Source organism: Akebia trifoliata, chromosome 6 (assembly GCF_017979445.1).
Source record: "Akebia trifoliata isolate Shusen 1 chromosome 6, ASM1797944v1, whole genome shotgun sequence".
In the NCBI taxonomy this organism is placed as follows: Eukaryota; Viridiplantae; Streptophyta; class Magnoliopsida; order Ranunculales; family Lardizabalaceae; genus Akebia; species Akebia trifoliata.
In genome coordinates, this window is record NC_141380.1 from 21564348 (window position 1) to 21577125 (window position 12778).

At 38.7% G+C, this 12778-nt stretch overlaps 1 protein-coding gene across 1 annotated transcript in view; it reads right to left on the reverse strand.

The window, feature by feature from the left end:
- The window catches only part of LOC147400398 (peptidyl-prolyl cis-trans isomerase FKBP42-like), a 34162-nt gene that overhangs the window by 3839 nt on the left and 17545 nt on the right, over window positions 1-12778 (reverse strand). The window lies entirely within an intron of this gene.

Below are 12778 nucleotides of genomic sequence, written 5' to 3' on the forward strand. Positions count from 1 at the left end.
AAAACCAGATAAATGCTAAGAGGACCAGAAATAAGGTTGTCCTTTTCATTTGAAGTGCATTTTATTTACCTCTAACTGAGCTTTTTTTAAATTATTATCATAATTCTTTTTTGAAGGTTTCACTGTAATCATGTTCAAGATTAGGGGTAATTTTTCGCAGAATTAAAAGGTATGTATCAACTTTTACAAATGATGATGTGAGACCATTCAAACAAAAACTGGTTAACAAAGGTCCACGATTCTTTTTTCCTGCAACTAACATCATCTGCTTTCAAATAAAAATCTAGGGCAAATAATCAAAATCCTTGTATGGAGTTCAGGATCTTTGAATCAAAATTGATTCAAACATCATGTTAGTCCTCGTTTCCATATGGTAGCACATTTTATCAACTGGTTTTGGTTCTTCTTTTGTTCTTTGTTTTTTATTTATTTAGTTATTTATTTATTTATTTATTTTTATTTATTTAATTAAAGGATTTTATCAAAATTAGATGAAAGAAGATTAAAAGCTTATTGGTCACAAAAAAAAAAAAAAAAAACTACCCAGATAACCAGCAAAAAACTAAAAGATAATAATGAAGAATTGAGTACATTTACCCATCTCCCCTTACAGCCGTATCCCAACTAAAAATAAAATCCTCGAAAAAAGGCCTCTAACTCTCAAAATATCTTTAGACCATAAGAAAGGCTTTATATTTAAAACAATGAATTGTGTGCCATCCTATTTCCTTCAAAAACCCTTTTGTTTACTCTCCGTTTAGAGACCCCAGCAAATGGCAAATGGTAACAATATCCAAATTAATCACTCTAGTGAAAAGGCCTATTAAAGTAACCTTCTGGTGGAAAAGGCCTGTTAAAGTAAATTCCCTCCAATGGTAAAATCTCCAATTTCTTTTTTCAACTTTCCTGATCAGTGCTTTTTTTCTTTCCTTTTCTTTTCTTCTTGATTGACAGTAAAGGAAGAACTGTAAGAAAGGTTAAGGAAAGATAGTGCGTGCACAATTATTGTCTTTAAATGCCTCCTTATGCATTGGGCGTTCCTTGTCATTGGGAACTTGCAGTGAGTCTATAAAACATAATAAAAAATTTATAATTCCTTCACTATATCCCTTATATGATGATATTGGTTTTTCCAAGGATAGTCCGCCTCCTTCCCTCCTAAAATGCTGCAGGACAAATCCCATAAACAGCAAGAAAAAAAAATGGATACATAAAAGCAACATAACAAACAAATAGGAAGATAAACACCTAATTTCGATTACAGAGAAAACTAGCAAAATATGGGTTAAGCAACCTTATCATAGTCACCAAAGTCTCTGACTTAATGAAAAAGTCGTGATTAAATCATGACTTTTTTAATAATACGTGACTTTTATGAAATTCACAATTAAATCACGAATAATGCGAAAATAATGAGGATGCAAATGAGAATGACACTGATTTGTTAAGGAATCCTAATTCAGACTCATAATTGTCAACTTTTTTTATATTTTGAATAATATAAACCTTGAATATGTTGTGGATTTGTGGATCTGTGGTTACTTGTTTGTGGATGCATAATGATATCAATATGGGAATTGCTGATTTATCATTCTAGTTTAATATGGAACTTAATGATATAATATAAGAATGCCCACTAGTAGGAATAATTACATAGCCCTAACCAAGCACGATTTTTTCCCATCTTTTTTCCAATGTTTCCCGATTTTACCGGATTTTTCCTTTGCCGACTTATTCCCGAACCCCAACTTGGTGACTATGACCTTAATAAGTCCAAGTATATATCAACTTCCAATAACAGTATAGAGATGAACATCAAACTTCAGTTTGCCTATAATATTAAGACCAAGGGATTCAAAAACAAAAATAAAATAAAAATAAATGGAAAATAGGGAGAGAATCATGAAAATTGGATTATATGTGAAACCTAGATCTCCTTCAATATGCAGCAAAAATCAGACCTCAGGCAAGGGCAGCAGAGACTAAAGGGAAACTCAACAACTCTCATCACATATGTGAACTCAATGATAGCTATTATAGTTTATGTATTCGTTTAAGGCCTCCTTTTTGTTTAAGTGAACAAGTAGGGCCCACTGAATTGTAAATGGATAGAGGATATCTAAGGTCATGGTTCAAACATCGTTTCATCTAGAGATGCCTACGGTGAGATGTCGCAGTCTCAGGAGTGATCAGAATGAGAGATTAAAAGTTTGTCTTGGTTGCTCGAGTTTATCTCGGTTGTCTCAGTCAAGATGTCTTTTTTTTTTCAACTGACCAAGACATACCTCAAGATCAAGAATTTAAAGAATGATTCTGGTAGCTCAACTAGGTGCTACTCGAGGTTGAGAAATTGGATGGCTCCATTGACTCAGATCTGAAGGAACCTCGGACAAGATTCCACAAATTGACCATTCTCATAAATGGCTTGACACTAGCACAAAAAGCTCGAATTGATGGGTGCAGATTGATGTCATCCGCGATGAGGACTCCATAATTCCATGGAGGAGGAACAATAGTATGAAGCTACTGTGGCAGGGGCTCTAGAGATTGGATCAGTTCATGGTTACTATAGGCACCAAAATTTTGAGGAGACCTTTACAAATTTATAAATAAAAATCCCTAATTTTATTAATGGGCCTCAAATCCAAGTTGAGTCCATTAAATGGGAATGTGCCTCTTACAGGCCTGGGTTTTGAGTTTTCGCAGATAAAACCCATGATCTAAATAAAAATCAAGTGATCCACACATTAAATATTGAACCCTACACCCAAACAAATGAGATCGGCCCAATAATGATCCATAAAATCCTTAAAATTGGATTTGGACAAATTTAGCCCTTTAAACAAATTAAACCTCTTTAAGTTGGGGTATAATTGGAAAGTTAAATTACCTTTAAGTTTATAAATACAATAGCCCCTCTTATTGAGAGGGGATCGGGATCACTTTCTCTCAGAAGACAAAAGCTCTCCCTCTAGAGAAGAAGAAGCACTCAAGCCCTCCTCCAAAGATAAAGCAAAAGTTCTTCAAAGATCTGGACTCCGATTAAAGAGAAGATCAAGCATAAAGCCCTTCTCCGGAAGCCAAGGAAACCTTCTCAGCCGATAAAGCGCAAAGCCCGGAGAGAAGAAAATCTACAGAAACCTCTACAGAAGATCAAGTACGCAGCAAAGCCATTACCCAAACAACTTTCTCAACCGATAAAGCGCGAAGTCCGGAGAGAAGAAAAGCTACATACATCATCTTCATCTATTTTGTATTTGACTGTTAATCAAAGGAAACACTGAGATCTGTATCTACTTTTCATCAAAAATCAATAAAAGCATTTGCGATCATATTTCACAAATCTTGAGGTAGATCTGTTGAAATTTATTGTCGACAAATTTCTTGCACATCTCAACCTCTCATCTTTCAGTAAACTACAAAAGATCAACCAAAGCATCGATGCAATCTCGCAATGTCAACACTGTCGCATCAGCTACTACTGAGAAAGGTAAGAAAATCAATTCTTCAAACCTTGAATCTACCAAGGTTATCAATCGCGATCATCATATAACGCGAACAATGACGAAAACTAGTGGATCCAAGCTAATGGAGCCTCTTCAACATCACTCCAAGAAACGTGCCACAAAAACGGCATTCACAATAAAGGCATCGTGGGCGAACGTTGTAGAAAATGACTTGTCAGATTCTGGATCTGATTCGAAGTCAAGCGAGGGATCGTCTAGATCTCTATCAATCACTTCTCCGTCACAAACTCACACCTCTATCAGAGCAGTGATGACAGCTGAAGTGCTAACAAAGGAGGAACAAGTTGCTCAGATGGCACACCATCAACAAATTAACAAAGGCAATGGAGGACAAAGACATCCAGATTGCAACCCTTGTTAGTTGTTTGGAGCATAAAGACAAGGAGAATAAATCGAGCGCTGGACCTTCGCATCCTCCAGGATTCACTCCTGAAGTGTATACGACTCCGCGTCAAGAAGAACGAGAAGACTATGCTGGCTCACGTAAAGCTACGCGAGACCCACCACAGGGGTTTGTTGCCTCACTTTCTGTTCAACAGCTACAAGCAATGATTACGGACACCATTCGTGCTCAGTATGGGGGCATGCCAGAGTCCTCATTAGTCTATTCCAAACCCTACACTCAACGCATCGAACAAATGCGTCTTCCAGCGGGATATCAGCCACCAAAATTTCAACAATTCGAAGGAAAAGGCAATCCAAAGCAGCATATTACTCATTTCATCGAAACTTGCAACAATGCCGGTACATTCGGTGACTTCATGGTGAAACAATTCGTTCGCTCCCTACGCGGCAATACGTTCAATTGGTACACCGACTTGGAACCCAACTCAATAGATTCTTGGGATCAACTTGAAAGAGTGTTCCTCGGCCGCTTCTACAGCACTAGAAGAACAGTGAGTATGGTAGAGCTTGCTGCCGTCAAACAAAGGAAGGATGAACCAGTCATCAAGTACATAGAGCGCTAGAAAAATCTTTCCCTCAACTGCATGGATCGACTTTCTCAATCTTCTACTATCGAGATGTGTGTTCAAGGAATGCACTGGCAACTCCTTTACATCTTGAAAGGAATTAAACCACATATTTTTTAAGAGCTAGCTACTCAAGCCCACGACATGGAGCAAAGTATAGCTGTGCATCAGACTCTACGACCAAGTGAGTCTCGAAAGCAAGAGAAGAAGGATGGCAAGTCCTTCAAAGCTAAAGAAGTCTTGTCTACCACCACCAACAAACCTGTCAAGATCACAGGTAAAAGAAGAGAAGATCAACCAAGAGCTGATTCAACACAAGAAAAAAGAAAAACTTGGAAAACTCTCAAAGAGCTTGAGGCAAAAGAGTACCCTTTTCCTAATGCTGACGTCTTGGGCATGTTCGAAGAGCTGCTGAAATTAAAGCTCATTGAATTTCCAGTGCCCAAACGACCCGAGGAAGCAGGTCACGACAATGATCCAAAGTATTGTCGCTATCATAGGGTAATTAGTCACCCGATTGAAAAATGCTTCGTCTTCAAGGAGAAAATTATGGATTTAGCACGTCAAGGGAAATTGAACTTGAATGTGTTGAAAATGTTGCTACTTCCAACATGACCTCTTGTCACTTTTGGATCTTTTGATCCAATATTCTTAGCAAATCAGTATGCAACACAGACTCCATCTCCCCAAACACAAAAGTTCTACTTCAACCACCCCAACTCATGTTCGACATTGAAAAGGCCCATCCCACGTCGGGGGCTACGCCAAATCAAAGAAAGATCATCACATTTCCCACTCCACCTCAACAAAGACCACAATCTCATTTGACTTCAAATTCAAAGTCAAACATCTCAAAGTCTGCTTCAGTAGATGACGAGGGGTGGACGGTTGTTGCTCGTCGAAAAAGACGTTTTACACATGTGCCGACTCCTCCAACTCCAAAGCCAAAGAGAAAGCGAAGAAAGTCAAAACCAAGTACAGGATCAAAGAAACGAAAGAGAGCAACAAAGAAGAAGGCTTTCCGAGTTCCGCCCACAGACCCCAAAGACATCCTTCAGCAATCTCCCCGTGTGCCGATTACTCTTCTAGAATTCTTACCCAAGAAGCTCTTGAAGGAAATCTGCACGGTTTCATGTCATCTAGTGGAAGCGTAAGTGCTAGAAGATGATATTGATGATAGGTCCAATAATTGAGATCAACGACTTGAGAAAGACAATAGCGCCTCGAAAATAGAAGATTCGCAGGTTGACTTGGATTTCTCCAGTGAATTCCAAAAAGTTCAGCTTACTTAAAAGCAAAGCTCAACTGAATCAAAACAAAAAGTTCAACCTGACATAAATCCACAACAAGACAGTATGTGCATGGCCACAATTACCTTCACTGATGAGGATCTCCAATTGGAGTCTCGACCTCACAATAGGCCTCTTTACGTCACAAGTTATGTGAGGGAGAATAAAGTTCAAAGAATTTCTTGGATTGTGATTCTGCGGTCAACATTATGCCAATTCGTACCATGAAACAAGTTGGGATCTCGTCGAATCAACTTGCTCGCAGTAAGTTGATGATCCAAGACTTCAACTTAGCTGGTCAGAGAGCTATTGGCATGATAAGAGTCAAGCTCTCTATCGTAGATTTAGAGTCAACAACACTCTTCCACGTGATTGATTGTAAAACTTCATATCACTTGCTTCTCAATAGACCGTGGCTACATGAAACTGGAGTAGTACCATCCACGTTACATCAATGCTTTAAGTATTACCAAGATGGTGTGCAGAAATGTGTAGTGGCCGAAGATCAACCGTTTGACAAGGTAGAAATGTATTTTGCAGATGCAAAATTTTATTTTGGAGGTGATATCATTCAAGAAGCACTTCTAATTTCGGTACCTCCATCTAGTAAGCAAAAATCTGACAGAGGAAAGCATACTATGAATGATACCGAGAAAATTTCTCCTAGTCCTCAGCTTCAGAAAGAACAAGTAAAGAAACAAGAACCAGAAACTCAACAGACCAAGGTGAGTCAATCAATGGTGGACGCATCATCCATAGTTGTGTTGTCAACCCCAATACTTCGTTACGTGCCGCAATCGATACGAAAGCCGGGACAATTACCTTTCGAAGACATTTCTTCAAAGACTAAGCCTTTTGTCTCTAAAGTCAAATTGGAGATGCTAAAAGAAGAGTTAACCCTGCCAGTTACACCTCTCCAGAAATCTTACATAGTAAGGACACCCATGGAAAATGTTATCTCAGCTACATCAAACACGAAAAGTCATGAAGACAATCTCACAAAAGTAGACTCCAAAAGTTGGTTCGGTCCTAAGACTTCAAAGTTACTCGAGATAGTCGGTTATGAGAAAGGTGAACGTGCGCGATTGGGTGAACTACCACAAACTGATCAAATTCATGGTTTAACCGCAACACAAGTCAAACTTGTTCGAGTTGGAGAAAAAATTTCATTCACACGAGCAGGGCTAGGTATAACGCCAAAGGCTCCAATCAAAATTTATAAGATGAAAACGGCCTTTTCACAACATACTACAGTAGAAGTCATTGATGAGTCTATTAACGAAACACCAGTTCCACGCACATCGGTCTGTCTTTGATCGAATTGGTGGCCATATCTCGACCACATCGGTATTTGATCGATTGGGTACTTTAGATGATCATCATAATGTACAAGTTCATAAACCTCGTGCATCTGCATTATCTAGACTCGATCAGAATGTTGGAGTAAAAATACGAAGGGAATCATGACGTTAACCTAAGCAAAAAAATAAACATGTTGAGCATAAAGACAGTAGTGGCTTGCATAGCACTATTCCGTCTCGCATGAAACGACAAGCAGCTTTAGAAGTCTCAATATCAGATGCGTTAGTTGTAAAGCGATGTACCATTGTCCTCACAAATCAAAAGAGCGACAGTCAACCTTCAACTACAAGGATAGAAAATTCTAAAGATATTGTTTATGTAAATCACATTATAATTGAGGAATTCCCTGAAAAAGATTCTACGTCGTCAGATGAAGAACTCGAAAATGCTCCACCAATTTTTTAAGAAGGCGGACAAGTCACCATCAACGACTTGAAATAAATAAATCTTGGGATAATTGAAGAGTCGCGACCCACGTTCGTCAACACCCTTCTAAATCAGAATAAAGAAGCCGAATACTTCAAGTTGTTACATAAATACAAAGATGTCTTTGCTTGGACTTACAAAGAAATGCCAAGACTTGACCCTAAGATCGCTGTTCATCAGCTCGCAGTCAAACACGGAGTTCGTCGAATAAAATAGGCACAACGTCGTTTTCGCCAGAGTTGGTACCACAGATTGAAACAGAGGTCAACAAATTGATCGAAGCTAGTTTCATTCGAGAAGTAAAATATCCAACCTGGATTTCCAACATAGTTCCAATAAGAAAGAAAAATGGACAGATTCGAGTATGTGTCAATTTTCGCGACTTGAATAATGCATGTCTAAAAGACGATTTTCCGCTCCTAATCTTAGAACTTATGGTTGATGCGACTGCAGGACATGAAGCTCTGTCTTTCATGGATGGATCTTCTGGTTACAATCAAATTCGAATGTCGCCAAAAGACGAGGAGCTTACAGCCTTTCGTACCCCAAAAGGTATATATTGTTACAAAGTTATACTTTTTGGACTTAAGAATGCTGGTGCCACTTACCAGCGAGCTATGCAAAAATCTTTGATGACATGCTACATGACAAGGTGGAATGTTATGTTGATGACTTGGTGGTAAAGTCGAAGAAAAGAGAAGATCACTTACAACATCTACGTGATACCTTCGACGGATTGCGACAGTATCAGTTCAAGATGAATCCATTAAAATGTGCTTTTGGAGTTACCTCAAGTAAGTTTTTGGGATTCATGGTTCGGCATCGTGATATTGAAATCGATCAAAACAAGATTAAAGCCATTCAAAAGATGCTAGCACCAAAGAATATTCATGAACTCAAAAGTCTACAAGGCCGGCATGTTTACATTCGTAGATTCATTTCGACGTTGTCATCCCTTTAGTCGATTGATGAAGAAAGATACATCATTTGAATGGGATGAAACTTGTGAGAATGCTCTGAAAAGTATCAAGGAGTATCTTCTCAAGCCTCCTGTTCTGTCTGCACCAATTCCCGAGAAGCCACTGATTCTCTATATTAGTGCGTAAGAAATGTCACTAAGAGCATTGCTAGCTCAAGAAAATGACAAAGGAAAAGAAGGTGCACTCTACTATTTGAATCGAACTCTTGTTGGAATAGATGTAAATTATTCACCAATTGAGAAGACATGTTTAGCACTCATCTTTGCTACAAAGAAAGTGCGGCATTACATGTTATCACACATAATCCGACTCACCACGCGAGCTGATCCGCTCCAGTACATTATGACAAGACCAGTCTTGTCAGGAAAACTAGCTAAATGGGCCCTTCTCTTATCAGAATTCGAGATTATTTACATCCCTCAAAAAGACTGTAAAAGGGCAAGCATTAGCCGACTTTCTTTCTGATCATCCTATTCCGGCTAAATGGGAATTGTCTCACAACTTGCCTGACGAAGAAGTATTCTCTATTGATGTGCTTCCAGCTTGGAGAATGTTCTTTAATGCCGCAAGTAGAAAAGATGGAGCGGGGGTAAGTGTAATTTTTATCACCACACAAAATGAAGTATTGCCATTCTCGTTTGCCTTGACAAAATTATGTTCAAACAATGTTGCAAAATACCAATCTCTAATCATTGGTTTAGAACTCGAGCTAAAGATGAAGTTACACCAATTCTATGTGTATGGGAACTCACAACTTGTCATTAACCAACTCTCAACAGAGTATGACGTTCGTAAGCATGAGTTAGTGTCTTATCACTACTATGCTGTACAACTTATAAGTCAATTTGAAGACGTCATCATCAGGCATATACCAAGAGCTAAAAACAAGAAGGTTGACGCTTTAGCTAGTCTTGCTGCAAGTTTAGCTATGCTAGAAGGAGAGACAATAAGTATCCCTATCTGCCATAGGTGGGTACTACCTCCTTTGATAGATGAAAATTGTGAGTCTCACGAAGCAAACGCTGTCGAAATAGTCGAAGTCAAAGATTGGAGAACCACTTATTGACTATCTACAGTATGGGAAGCTGCTAGACGACCTAAAGCACAAAATCGAAATACGTCGTAAGGCACCTCGATTTTTATATTTCAACGATAAGTTCTATCGTTGCTCTTTCGACGACATCTTAATGAGATATCTCGGAAATGATGAAATCCAAGATGTTTTAGAAGAAGCACACTCTGGAGTGTGCAGTTCACATCAATCAGGTCGAAACTCCATCACAATCTGAAGAGGATGGGATTTTACTGGCCTACTATGGTGAAAGATTCTTTAGAACATGCAAAGAGGTGTAAAGCTTGCCAATTTCATGGGGATTACATTCGTCAACCACCGGAACCATTGCATCCTACAATCGCATCTTGGCCCTTTGACGAGTGGGGACTTGATGTCGTTGGACCACTCCCAAAATCTTCAAGACAACATCTTTATATCCTTGCCGCAACAAATTACTTTTCTAAATGGGCTGAAGCAGTTCCCTTTTGAGAGGTGAAGAAAGAAACGGTAGTCGATTTCATCAAAAATAATATCGTCTTCTGTTACGGCATTCCACAATACATTATAATAAATAATGGTAAATCTTTTAGCAATACATTAATGGATCAGTTCTGCATGAAGTTTGACATCAAGTAAAGATTTTCTACAATGTACAACACTACAGCAAATGGACTCACTGAAGCCTTCAACAAAACTCTTTGTAAGCTTCTTGAGAAGGTTGTTTCAAAATCGAAAAAAGATTGGCATGAAAAAATTGGGGAAGTACTATGGGCATACAGAACCTCATACCACACCCCCACACAAGCCACACCTTACTCATTGGTTTATGGAGTTGAAGTTGTTCTCCCTTTGGAATGTCAGATACCTTCATTAAGGATTGCAATCCAAGAAGGTCTAACTTGCGATGAGAATACCAAATTACATCTAACTAAACTCGATGCATTGGAACGAAAAGAGATTGGAAACACAACAACGACTAGAGTGTTACCAAGCTTGTCTATCACGTGCATTCAATAAGAAAGTTCGACCACGTTCCTTTCAAGTTGGTGATCTAGTCCTAGCCGTACAACGACCAATCATCCTCTCACACCGTTCTAGAAAGAAGTTTGATCCAAAATGGGATGGACCTCATGTAGTGAAACAAATATACACTAATGGTGCATACCGTCTTGTAACACCGGAAGGATTACGTCTTGGTCCAACCAATGGCAAATTCCTCAAACGATACTATGCTTAAAAGAATGTTGCTCCCCAGCACGAGCCTAAACTGTTTGATAATTGCTCCTCGACACAAGCTTAAACTGTTTGGCAATGCTCATTATCATACGAGTTTAAACTACATGATACTCCTAACCCGCATGAGTTAAAACTGTGAACGGTCCCAAAAAAAAAAAAATTTGAACTCGCTAAATTGAAAATCCGAGAGGGCGATCTAGGCAAAACTTAGAGCATTATCCATCTGAACTACGTTATGGTTTGATCCCATTTTAGGTACGTAGGCAGCCTATAAAGTTACTTCAGGTTCAACCACATCAACAAAAAAAATAATATACTCATATAAGGAAAGAAGGGAATTTTATTAATTTCAAACAAAATAAACAATGTTATAATTTCCTAAGTCCTATACAGTAAAAATAAATAAATAAATAAGCTTAATATAAAGAAGTAAGGTTCCAAAACTTCTTCTTCAAAGACTCTGCTTCGCAAACAGCTACTTCATCATCATCAATGATTAGAGCATTAGATAGGCAAGTACACTCCGTTTCAACAGTAAGTAGAGCCTCCCGCTCTTCCTGAACTTGAGTACTAAGAAACTCTTCAGAAACAGCGACTTGTGTTAGCATTTCTCTAATTTGAGTCAACTCGATTTCTAGCTCAGCTTCTCGCTTAGTCAGTTCAACCCTTTTCTCATTAGTTTCAGTCAGTTGTGTACGTAAACTATTCACTAATTGACGTTTTAGTTGAGCTTCCTAATCTAAAACAGATAGCTGAAGATCCCTATCATCTGTTGACAAAGATGATAAAGCCTTCTCTCATCTTAAAAGATACGCCTCTACTCCAGTTATAAGCGATTCGAAGAAATTTGCAAAAGGCATAGGATCAGTTCTGAAAGTATCCTTAAGAGAAGAGATGATGGCAGGCATATGAAAAGATTGCCATTCTCTTAAGTTGGAAAAGCCAATATTGAGCATCAACTCAACTCTAGATCGAAGGAATTCATCACGAGCTCTATGTAATGTTTGTTGAACGCATAAGTCGATATCACTATCATGCAAGGAAACTTGTCGAGTTTGGGTAGAAACAGTAAGCATTCCACGCGACTTCAAAGCAATCACTGATGAATCAACCAACTTATTAGCAGTAGGTAACGCCAATGCGATAGGAGCCGTATGTGTAGTTGAGGTTGATGGAGTGCCATGAGAATTTTGACGAGGACATGAAGAAACCTCGTCCCCATCACTCTTTGAAAGATCTTCAGTATCAACCAATTTCGAAATCCCCCTACTAAAATGACTGACATTCCAAACATCTCCCATACCCGAGAAGGCAAGGAAGACTACAAAATCCTTTGGGGCGAACAAATCGGCAATGGAGTATATATCGGTTGATAATTCTGCGAAACAATTAAATCACAAAGAATTATAAATATACATAATAAACGTGAAATTTCCAACAAAGAAAAAGTGTGTAAAATTACCTCTCCTAGGAGACACGTCATTCTCAACTTCAACTTCTTGCCTATCCGGAGTCACACTCGTATTTTTAGGCTCAGTCTGAACAACAGGCTTCAAAAAATCCACAGGACTTGATCTATGAATAGCTTGTTCTACATCTACCCCAAGAATGTTGGCCTGCTCTATTTGAGTAGTCGCTGAAGTCGGTACTATTTTTTTGAAACGGAATTTCAATCTAGGCTCCGTAATGACATTCTGCGTTTCATCAATTCGCATGTGTTCTATTCTTCTTTTTCGAGAAGATTTTTGCGTGGCAAGCAAAGTACGACGCGTCTCACGATTTTCGACTCCTTTCCTTTCATCGAAATTAAAGTTCAGAACGGAGACGCTATCCTCAAGAAGGCGGAAATCAAGGGCATCCAAGTGAGGCACTACGTCTTGAACCCACCAATCCTTATAACTCTTATCAAATTGCTGACTCATGTCTTGCACTT